At 38.1% G+C, this 12,145-nt stretch overlaps 1 long non-coding RNA gene across 1 annotated transcript; it reads right to left on the bottom strand.

Annotated features, from left to right (window-relative positions):
* Positions 1-1,959: 1,959 nt before the first annotated feature.
* Positions 1,960-6,572, bottom strand: LOC115567856 (uncharacterized). Its single transcript, XR_003981276.1, has 4 exons — positions 6,301-6,572; positions 4,162-4,779; positions 2,832-3,590; positions 1,960-2,722 (listed from the first exon to the last, which is right to left on the bottom strand). It is a non-coding gene; the product is annotated as an uncharacterized LOC115567856 (long non-coding RNA).
* Between the last annotated feature and the right edge of the window lie 5,573 nt (positions 6,573-12,145).

Here is a 12,145-nt window from a genome sequence, read left to right as displayed (position 1 = left end):
TAAGTGCAATGAGTCTCGATCAGCCAACATTAGCTGATATGGTCAGTTCAGATGTCTGAAGTAAATAACATGATGGAGTCTTGTCATCATCCTCCGTATAGTCTTATTAAACAAAGCCATAACTTTGAATTATGCTGTTTTGAATAAATGTCATATGCAAAATTATGTTGCAAATGCGGATGCAAATGTTTTGTGTGGCTTCATGAAAATTAAAATGTACAGGAGAGACATGACATATGAGAACAACAATATTAAAATAATACTAATGATAATCAAACACACATATTGGAATAAACTGAAATACTGTCTTTTAAATGATTGAAAGTCCACTGAACGATACTGACAACATTAACTCATTTCTGGTGTCTGGCCTGAACACTGTAAATGTCAAGAGGCAGGAAGCTGCTAGACGCCTTCAGGATTTACCCCTTGTAATCCAACTCCCTGACCAGAAGAACCACATTTCCCATCAAGAGAGCAAAATCATCCTTCTGTTCTCGGCAGTGTTGTCAATAGACACCAATACGGGCCTGAGTTTGTCCCCACAACAACTTGTTCTTGTTGTTGTTAAAATCTGTAACTACTTTGAAAGATGCTGGTACGGGTGCTTTGGTGGCATGACTAATCAGAATCCACTGCTTTAATGCTTTCAGGTCAAACTATGTCTCATCAGAAACTTGGAAGGTTGCTATAATCTGTATGATATTTTATATAATTTAGAATTATGTTTATGTTTATTTATTGATTTGACAGGGAAAGATTGTATTGATTATAATAGAGATGTTTGTTGGTGGTTTGACGTTACTACATCTTCGCTGTTGTTATTTAGATTAATAAAGACAATGCGACCGGAAGTCTTTGGCCTTAATCATTGAGGGTTATCAGAGTTATTGTATTGTATCAAACTAGACTAAACTAAACTGCAATCAATATTCATATGAGGGAGGAACACTATCACATATTGTAAAAAGAAAAAGCTCACAAGGATGTTATTAAATTAATTGAAGGACCACAACCAACCAATAAATAATGATCTATAATATGGTTTAAGATAAGTAACATCTTAATCGATCTGGGGAAAAATTTACAAGCATACAAGCAATTTAGCAGCATAATGATAATTATTTAAATTAAATCATTTAGCAGCAGCAACATGAGAACAATGTGTACATTAATGCATCAATAATAAAAATCCCATAATATGAAAACAAGAACAACAAGGAATGGATCACTTGCATAGTGAAAAGGTTCTTCACTGAAGTAAAATTCTGAATGTAGAGACTATTTCTACACTTTGGCACTGCTACTTTAATCTGAGTTAAAGCTCTCAGTATTTCTTCTGCAATTGATTAACGAAGACCACGTAGCAGCTGTCCTTGTATTGTTTACAACAAAATCAACAATGGTTAACATGTAGATTGCACAGATGAAGCCCAAATCTGTAACGTATTTCTGTTTTGTCTGCATAAACATTTCAAAAATGTGATATTTTTCCAGTTTTGCTTCCTCATTCCAACTAAACCACACAGCTGAAACTTTATGAAGCAGGTGAGATAACATACAGAAAAAAGGAGAAAAGGAAAAAGGCAGACAGGTAACACTACTACGTCACATATGGGAACTATAGAGGAGAACACAGTGGAGGGCCTCTGTCTCCCTCATCTGTTTGCTCTGTGAGATACTCTTATCTTTCTTATTTGTTCAGTTTCAGTCAGGTAAGAGAGACACTAATGTGTCACCACCTGCAGGGGCTTTAAAAACCCATCAGCATAAATGAGTCAGTTATTTCTTAGATCGAGGTTGACTTCTCAAAGGCCCTCTTTTCAGCATGTGAGTGAATCAGTAACACGACCAGGTCAGAGGTCAAACGGTGTGTCATGATGCTAAATCCATTGAAGTGAAGTAGAGGGAGGAGGAGGAGGAAACAGCAAGGAAAGACATCATTGTGGACAAACCGTGCAGAATTAACATCTCACATACAAGAGACATAATGTACTTTAATATAGAATAATCTATAATACAGAATTTCAGACTTAAAAGAAAAGAAAAACAACTTTTCCTTTGTATTTGTATGAACCAGATGTGGTTTAGACACATTTAGTATCTGTTCAGTAACTGTGAAAGTAGCTTATTACAACCCATATTTACATTTGATTGTTGGTCGGTGACCCTTCAGTGGCAGTAAGAGAGGAAGTCAGACGAAGGCCTGTAAAGAGTGAGAGAGTCCTCTACAGGAGGAGGCTGGGGACGGATGGTCATGTTACGCAAACACAGGACCTCCACCCAGGAGACCACTATCAGTGTCCAGTGTGAGATTATAACTTACTAATGTATTGATCTCAAGTCATTTACATAACATAAAAACAGTATGCAACGGAGGTATGTATGTAGCAGAAGTTGAGTAAGTAATGTTGTCATCTTAACCCAAACCACAACGTCTTCCTGAACCTCACCAGATAGTTTTCTATCAATCTCATCTTCTTCTTTTGTTTCACAGATGTTGTCATCGTCTGACTTTTGATGAACATGAGAATTTTAAAGTGTCTTTCTGATGTGATAAAGATAAAAAGACAAAAGGGAAATTGATAAATTCACAAAGGACAAATAAAACATTAAAAAAGTTAATAACTCTAAGAATCAAAGAGCATCAGCAGTCCCAGGCTGAGGATCACTGCATGAAGTCCACTGAGCCTCACTGCCGCTGATCCAGAGGCAAGAACACCTGTATAAAGGTAAAGATGAGAGGATAAATAAAGCAGCTTGACTTAACATGAAATGTGACAATGATGTGATAAAGCAGACACGAGCAAATTCGCAAGACGGATCAGTACCTTTAACTTTTACCGTCTTGGTGGCCTCAGCAGACCGTCCAGCTGCTGCATTTTCCGCAACGCAGGTGAAGTTTGGAAAGTGCCGGGTATGGAAGGAGTCTACTTGAGCTCATTTTCATGGACTGACAGGTAGGTTCCGATGGGGAAACCCGTCCTGAACAGCCATCTGACAGTGCAATCCACATTTAAGGTGCAACTGGTCAAGCAGGTGAATTTACTCAATCTGCCAGGGAACACAGTGTCAGGTCCGCTGATGCTGATGTAACCCACTCCTGGTTAATACACTAGTACTCTAGGTTCATAAGGAGCTAAGGGAAGAGACTACAATAACCATACAGGAAAGTACACAGACGACAAGGTAGGTTTCAACTGAATGTTTAGTGAAATGAACTTTCAGGTGATAATTCACACACCATGAATAACACATAAATGACAATGAAATAAAAATGGGCCCTTTAAAATAATAAATCTGGTCAGTCAAAAAGTCAGTAAAGTCTGTCTGTGCTGTGATTACTATCACAGTAAAGTGTCTTTCAAATCCACTGTCTGAAGATTCCTTATCATTCAAGTGTCCAGTGTTCTTATCAATGTTCCTGGGATATGAGCAAATGTAGGTGAATGTGTGACAGTCCTGCGGCTGGCACCACCCTACCACCAGATGGAGTATTCGATGAATCGGTTCAGAATCACGCTGGGAAGCTCGCCATCAATTGGAATGAATCTCCTGAAGAAGCTCTCACTCCATCCATAAGACCTGACCTGTTTTGTTTTACAAACAGGAATTTAACATTTAACCTAATATATTCGTTGTACAACTATCACTCCAAAGCATAACAAAAATGTAACACTAAGCATGACATACAATATAATACTTAATTATTACATTTTAGGCCTTTCATTACACTTCGGTTCAGTTCAATAACTTTAAATCTCAATCAATATGAATCATTTCACAGTAATATCATATAATCAGCATACATTACTGTATTCTACTGTAAAGATTATGAGCCGTATATCTGTCACATATGGCTCTGCTGACATTTGCAATGCCCACTCTCAAGTGAAAATACAAGTGCATTTACATAACTGACATCTCTCACATTAAAATGTTTAACCATTCACATCTTTAAAGAATAACACAACAAAATGAACATGTTAAGGTATTTCAATACTTCCTTCTCATATAATACTGTTAAGTTGACTAATTAGCAGCATTAACATTGCGATTTTGCTTGCTATTAGCCGCTAGGCCGCTAGCATCGACCAACTCAATAGCAGGCATGCTACTTGACACAGCACACATGGTTAGCAACATTAGCACAACGCTTACCGAGATCGACTGAGGAAAAAACGGGACTTTCCCACTCCGGGCCGTCCCTGGATAGTCTCTTCTATGTTGAATCACTGGCGTCATGATCTGTCAATCACGCCCAGGCAGAGGCGGACTTGCTGAACTCTGTTCTGACTGGCCTGTCATCTCTCGCTTTCTCAGCATAGAAATAGTACATCTAGATCAACAATCATTACTTTTAACCTGTTTTCTTTCACTGGGTTACACCGACGTTCCATGGATCGACTAAAAACGATGAGAAAGTTCTATAAGTATGAACTCTTCTGCCTTTATTCCTTGAACTGTGCTCCACTTCATGAATACTTACAGTTGAGCAGATATCCCAGGCTGAAAACTCTTGCCTGCTGCAGTGAAGGCACAGAAGTCTCACACTGGTAGAATCCAGCATCAGAGGGCAGCAGTGAGACAAAGTGAAGTGAGGTGTTGTGCAGCAGCTGCATGTTTCCACGCAGGGTCACTTTCTGTCCGTCTTTGTACCAGACCACCTAGTGTGATGGGCCTGAGAGGTGACCGGCTGCAGCATCAGGCAAACCAGATCCAGTGACTTGTTGAGAGATGGGACAGTGTTTGCTGGACTGATTTGTACAGACAGTCGATCTGCAGCAAAGGACAAGAAGCATGTATCAGACCTGCTCAGTCTGGAAAGTGTCATGAGATGACTTTTCACTAGCAAGGACCACACCGTCAACGATTCGTTTAAGGATTTATTAGTGACAAAGGAAAACGAAGTGTCGAAGATCTTGGTTCTTTTGAGTTCTTCAAGTGCGTTGTGGGGATTCTTGTAGAGAATCCGCCGCCGCTCCCGGGCAGCGACGGACCCCCTCATGGACCTACGAAGGAGAGGAGAGAAAGAAGAAACAGGCAGAGAGAAATGGGGGGGGGGGGGAGGGGTGCAGAATACGAGAGCGAAGCAGAGGAGAGGGTCAGGTGGTTATTTATAGAAATGCGGAAGTTGGCGCTGTTGAGGTGTGGTCCTGCTCCTGAAACTTCGCCAATTAAGCTTCAATTGTTGTGAATTGGTGCTATGCAAATAAAATCACACAATCTCAAATGTGTTTTACTCAAACTCTGCATCTTATGTATTTCATAAGGGCGTCAGTCATATTTTGATATCTTAACATCCTTAATTTAAAGTGGAGACCTCAACATTTAGTTCCAAATCACTTCAAAGCAACATTTTTGTACTATTGCCAGTTAGATAAAAAATACATAGGCAAAGTACTCGTTCTGCAGAGAACATGGAACATTGAAAATGGAAGTTGAACATTAGTAAACGCTCTTCTTGAATTACAAGAACAAGGTCCTCCGTGTGTCCTTTGATTAAAAAAACTGCAGCAACTAAAAAACTTACAGAAAAGAAAGAGCATCCAACAAGTTGAAGAAAAACACACAGTGCACCTGCAGTTTGTGCCAGTAATGTTTTAGTAAGGGTAGTTTGATCCGAAGTACTTTGAATTTGAATTTTATTTGCATTGCAAATGTTTTGAGCTGAATATTTGTTGGACTAATTTTTTGTGGCCGTGTCTGGTTTTTTTCTGGTTATTAATTTAAAGTGCAGTATTTTCAAGGTTTGATTTTAAAAATGAATCCAAATTTACTGATATAAGATTAGCAAGTAATTTGTATTTAGTAATTTACCAGATTCAAAAATAATCTGACTCAAACCCGCAGACCTAATTTTGAATAATACATGAATTGCTAATACAGATGCATGAATGCTCGTTCAGGTGGAGCAATTTTTAACTACTTTTCATAGTGTCAGGTATTTTAGTTGGGTGGGTCGGGGTCTTTGAAAGGGTTGCCGGAAATGTTTTACTTCACAAATCAGGATACATTTTTTGGACTTTGGTCTGACTCTTTTCTTATTATGTTAAAGTTTAGAGGGAGGTCTCTCTTCGATGGAAACTGCTAAAAGCTCATAAACATCTAGAGCATTAGAAGGACCAACTAGACACTGTTTTTGTGAGGGTGACATGTCAAAAGGTTTGGAACTAAGGTCTAATCTATAACCTGTCATATAAATGTAATGGAGCCTAAATATAAAGTTGCATTCAATGGATATACATTAGTACAACAACTGTTGCACAGCTGGTACAGAAATGAACCTGCTATACTTACTCATAATTTCTATAATGGAGGTCATAGTGTTGGAGACCCCTGTTTCTGGATTGAGCACATTACACTGTAGTTCCACTGTACGGTCCAGTCTATCTTGTGTCCAGGACAATGTACTCCTGTTGATCGTGCGTCCCAGAAAGGACCAGGTGTAGATGCAGCTTGGGAGGCAAGAAGAGAAACATGTGAAAGTGGTTCTGAAACCAGCCGTCACGTGACGGGTCCAGGTAATCTGCTCCCAGGCCTCCAAACATGGTGCACCTGAGAGAGAGAGGAGGAGTCATTTCAGCGGTATCAGATAACACATGATGTACTGTTTGGTTTTAAATGTGTTTTTATTCTGTTGACATAGGCTACACTGACAGTCATATTGATGGGTTTTAACCCTGAAAATTAAAAATCTAGTACATCTAAAGATATTCTAACTAAAGAGATGCACCTCCTCCCATCAGTGTTTATGCATACTAACAAATAGAAAAAGGAAATCTTCTTATATCTGATTTTATCTTATCTTGTAAATGCTAATTTACGTTACACAAATGTGTTTAGCTTTGAGGAGAAATGTTATGTGGAGAACACACTGTTTAGTAACAGGCCTTTGTATTTTCTGCTAATTTCTTATTAATAAGGTCTCCCACAGGCCTTGTTCAAAAATTGAAGTATTCCTTTGAATCACAGCACTGTATCAACTCTAATCAGAAGTTTAAATACATCAGTGAATCCTGAGCGTTAAAATCATTATAAACTGTAGAATACATGAGGAGTACATTCAGTTTTTTTTTAGCAGCATCAATACTTAAAAAACCATCACAGTGGAAAATGTTTTTCGGTCTCTAGCCATCTTATCACCAGTTTTGTTATAACAATAGCCTATATACTCTATGTAGAAATCCTCAATTAGTAAATGCTGTGATCTTACAGTGTCACCAGTAAAATGCAGTAAAGTATCTTCCTGTAAGGTCTCATAGTGAAGCCTCTCATGGAAGTCTCTCACTTGATGATGAAATCATTGCAGTGTATGAGCAAATGAAGTCAGTGAAGAAATATGCAATAACAGTTACAAAGTCAGGTTAGTTCTTGTTATTTTTGCAAGCTGTTATGTGTCAATGTTTTTTTTTTTTTATTCCTCATCACCAGCAACAGTCGAGGCAGGAGGCATTATGTGTTCAGGTTGTCCATATTTCAGCCTCCCCATTCTTGTGAACACAAGATCTAAAGAACAGCCAAAAAATGTCTTCAAAATGTCTACTTGGATTCAAAGATGAACTGATTGGATTCTGGGGGCGAGAGGTCAAAGGTCAAGGTCACTGTGACCTCATGGCATCTCAATCTAGTAAATGCCATGTCTCAAGAGTTTCTTCAAGTATCGTAATTGCTGGTCAAAGGTCAATGTGACAGCACACATTTTCCGTCATTATTCAAGAATTCATATAATAAGTACAATTAAAAGGACAATACAATTTGACATACAGGTGTCCAAAAAGATAAAATAAAGAAGTTTTGACATCATATATCCAAAAAGTCAAAGGTCAACTTCACTGTGACATCCTAATGTTCTTCAAAAAAAGGTTCTGGCTAAACAGCTGTGTTGGAACTGCACACTTGTTTTGGACATTTTTTTCCCACATAATTTATTAATAACTAACCACGACAACAAAACAACAATACAACTACAACAACAATAACAAGACATCAATGCCACCCCTGCTGGAAAAAAACAGCATAAACCAGCACCAAAACACAACATTAATGGTCTTGCTGCTGACCAGTCACTAGCAAGACCAGCATATGTTGTGTTTTAGTGCCAGTCTATGCTGTTTTTTTCCAGCAGGGACAGAGAAGGAGGAAAGGGGCATGGTGCTGTGATTTATGTGTCATGTCAGCCCCCATGCAAATGATTCAAAACATGTATAGAGATGAAGAGACAGATTTTGTATATGGCTAAAGAGGAAGCGTGCTGTTGGCATGGAGAACGGGAGGCCATCCTGTCATCACTGTTTATATGGGGAGTTATCTGTGACTCATGAGTCTATGAAGGATCTTATAGTATCCCAGATGCCCCCTTGAATCTTGGTCTGTACTCTTAAGACGGAGGCTCAAAAGGTAGAGGAAGTTCTGGAGATGAAACACAAGATGGCACTGTCTCATGGGAGTTCGTCATCATTTGTTGTCCCCTCCTCTTTTAAGGTAACAGGTACAGGAAGTGACCTGAATTGTTTTATGACTACAATGACCTTAATGATAAATCAGCTTTTCGGTTTATCATCAGTTCCCTAAATCTTGCACAACATTGCAACGTGTTCCTACTTTTTCCTACTTCCTTCTCTGGTCACTGAACTGAGTCTGATGTTATTAAGGGCGTTTTTCTCAGTGCTGATGAGTTTTTATTACAGTTAAAAGTTCATTACTGCATGTGATAGATCCAAGTTAAGACCAGACAATAAATACTGGCTGTTTACACAGGTGGAGTTTTCTCTGGTGAAAGGCTCATTAAAGGCTAAGAAATTAACACTGATGCAGGACAACCAATCTGTCTGAATGCAGACTGAATCTGAATCTGTCTGAATCTGCCTTTCTCAAACGAGTCCTCCTGAAACATTAACGATCTCAGAGGAAAGTTTGCATAATCTATGACTTTGGTTCATTCACACCCTCCCTGGGTTTTTAGGGCTCTGTTGTTTTATCAGACTGTACTGCTGTGACAACATGAGTTTGGCTCAGATACATATTTAGTCACAGTGAACTTTGAATTTATTGCTGTAATTTAGATGACGTGTCATTCTTGGAAATGGGTTAGCTTTGCATACTATTTACCTACAACCCCTTCCTCATCCTCTCTCTTCTTTTTATGATGTTGTTTACGATCACAATGCTTTTTTTCAAGATATCTTTTTTTAGATTCTCTGAACATTTTCCCCTTTAATTCACACTTAGTCAAGTAAGGATGCATAAAGGTAACCTTTAACAGAGAAAACTGCTGATGAGTCATTATGATTATTGATTATTAATAATAAAGAAGTACGTCAGAACAGGTAAGGGTAGAAGACAGATCAATATCTGTTTTGTACTTCCTCCTGCATTTATGCTTCTCTATTGACTTTCGATAGATAAATAATCCACATCCTTATCTGATTCTTTGCATGGTTACTGTGAAATGAACTATAAACTCTGTAAACATGAAAGCAAAGACACAAACAAGCTATTGTAGAATCAGACCCTGTGAGCTCAATCCACAAGATAGAAGGGACCCCTGCACTGTAAATCTGGATAAGGTATCAGTTCATAAACAATGAAACGTTGAGGTAATAAAACTCAAAACCATCTACCTACTAACTTAAAGGTCAAGAATTCTCTGTCACTGAAGAAAGACATGCTTAAAATGTTAATGAAAAAAAAGTTTATTCTGAAAGAAATCAAATTATTGCGAATGCAATACATACACCTTGAGAGTTACATTTCACAGCAGTATTTCTTTGGTGAAAACAGTCAATCATTAATCACACATTCAGTCTGGAGTGTCGTGTGACAGTTAAAGGCAACGCTGTGTTCAGGTTGAACAGTTCAACAGGTTCACAAATTACTATACAACACAGTTCACCATGATACATGATTATTTTTAAATGCCATGAATTTCTCTTTGATTTAGTCCTGAAAGCTTTATTTAAAAAAATATTGTGATATTTAAGAATTCATGAATGAGTGAATAACTGACTGCAATACATCTCTGTATTTCATTCATTATCTCCACAGTTTCAGTGAAAAGTAAGTTGATTGGGTCCGACAAATACACCCATGCACATTTATAATACATCTATTTGTTTTGTAGTCAGCATGCACAGTTTCTTCCCTGAGTGAAATATCGTGTTTGTCTACAGTATATTTACACAATATTTACTTTAGACAATAATGTAGATCTTAATCTGGATAAAAACCTTGTAAAATTAAGACAATTCATTTTTGAAAAGACAATCCAAACATGGGGATTACTGATGAATAAGTGCATGGGTTGTTATAAATTAAGCTATTCATTAATGGATTATATGCATGGTTTAATGAGCTTTTGTGGGGTAAAACCATATTGACCAAAAACATAAAAGCCACACTTGAATTTTCACCTTGGATGAAACATTAAGACATTATAGGTGGTCATTAAGGTGTGGACTGTTTCAGTTATGTTGCTGCAGGTGAATTTAGCTGTGTGAATAAGTCACAGACTGATCTTTACCAATGAGTTACTAATGGGGGAAGGAACACTCAGATACATTAACTCGAGTTGAGAGACTACATTCTCTTTAACCCATTTGTTCTGAATCAATCCCTGTTTCAAAAAGATTTTTAAAAAGAAGAGTAAAACAGAACTCTGCTGTCTGATTCAAAGGAATAACTTTACATCTGAGTACAGCAACTATAATCGATACTATATAATGATGCATCAAATGACATATGAAAGGAGTTGGCCCACAGCCTTCCTGTTTTGGTACAGTGGTTTTTGGCCAGAAGCTGTTCACAGTGAAATCAATTCAAGACTAAACAGCGCACTTCATGCTGACAAATAGTCACAATAATGACGCATTTAGCTGCTAAAGAACTAGCACAGTAGAAGGTCATTTAACAACACTTATTGTTATTCTGAATTTCAGAACACATCCTTTCTGAGATTCAGTGTAATCACAATTCAGTAGTAAATACAGATGATGACTTTGGCATGTGTTTTTTTTTTGGTTGTTAAAATGTTCACTCAGTGTATTGAGGTTCAGAAAATCAGAGGTTACACTTTTGTTTTGTCCTATAAGTGCAACCATGCTGCAGTTAATGCCTGAGGATAATGACACAACACATTAAGTGTATCTGACAACAGTTTTGATAAGAGATTTGCTTGTGCACAGCTGTGACATGTCACATAGGCAGTGTGTTTGTAGCAATGCAAATGTGCTTCTCTTTTACTGTTTCTCTTATTTGACTGACTTCCCGTTTGGCTCCAGGCTGACAGAGAGAGCGAGAGCACCTATGTCTTGATGATACATGGCAACTTTTACTGACATTTACTATAAACTTGACCTGATTACTCTGATTATCACTTGCAGGAAATTGTATCAGAAGACTTAAGGCTTTTAGTTACTGACACCTCCTGGAGTTTGCTTTAGCTTTAGCTATCAGCTATGGTTTCTTCTGTTTCAAGCAAATCAGGAGAGAATTCTCTTGTTATTGTTTTTATTTGTATTCTATAGCTTTATGAATTGTTGTGTCTGCAGACCCCCCCGTTGCAGGTGTGTCTCTATTAATCTTTCCACCGTTCCTTTGGGCCGACAGAATGCAAGGTCATATAAGTTCATTGCCAAATCAAACTTAGCAAGCTCAGTCGTTGTCAGGAGTATCCACGTCCTGACAAACACTGCACATTTATTGTATCCATAAAGATGTAAAATAAATATAAGACGCAATCCATAACTTACAAGCTGCTAACTGAAATCACACAGTATACATATGGAATCAGATATAGTACCAAACCAGTGTCAAGGCTCAAGCAAACAACTGACTCACACACAGAGAACATTTCTGCACATATACATATATATAGAGATAGAGAGAGAGAGAGAGAGAGAGAGAGAGAAGAGAGAGAGACACAGAGAGAGAGGAGAGAGAGACAGAGAGAGAGAGAGAGACGAGATAGAGACAGAGACAGAGATAAACAGACGAGACAGAGAAGACAGAGAGAGACGAGAGAGAGAGACAGAGAGAGAGAGAAGAGAGACAGAGATAGACAGAGATAGACGAAGAGAAGAGACAGAGAGAGACAGAGATAGATAGAGAAGAGAGAGAGAGAGAGACAGGAGACAGAGAGATAGAG

This window comes from Sparus aurata, chromosome 17 (assembly GCF_900880675.1).
Source record: "Sparus aurata chromosome 17, fSpaAur1.1, whole genome shotgun sequence".
NCBI classification, from domain to species: domain Eukaryota; kingdom Metazoa; phylum Chordata; class Actinopteri; order Spariformes; family Sparidae; genus Sparus; species Sparus aurata.
Note: the sequence above shows the minus strand (reverse complement) of the source record. Positions and strands in the feature narration are given on the sequence as shown.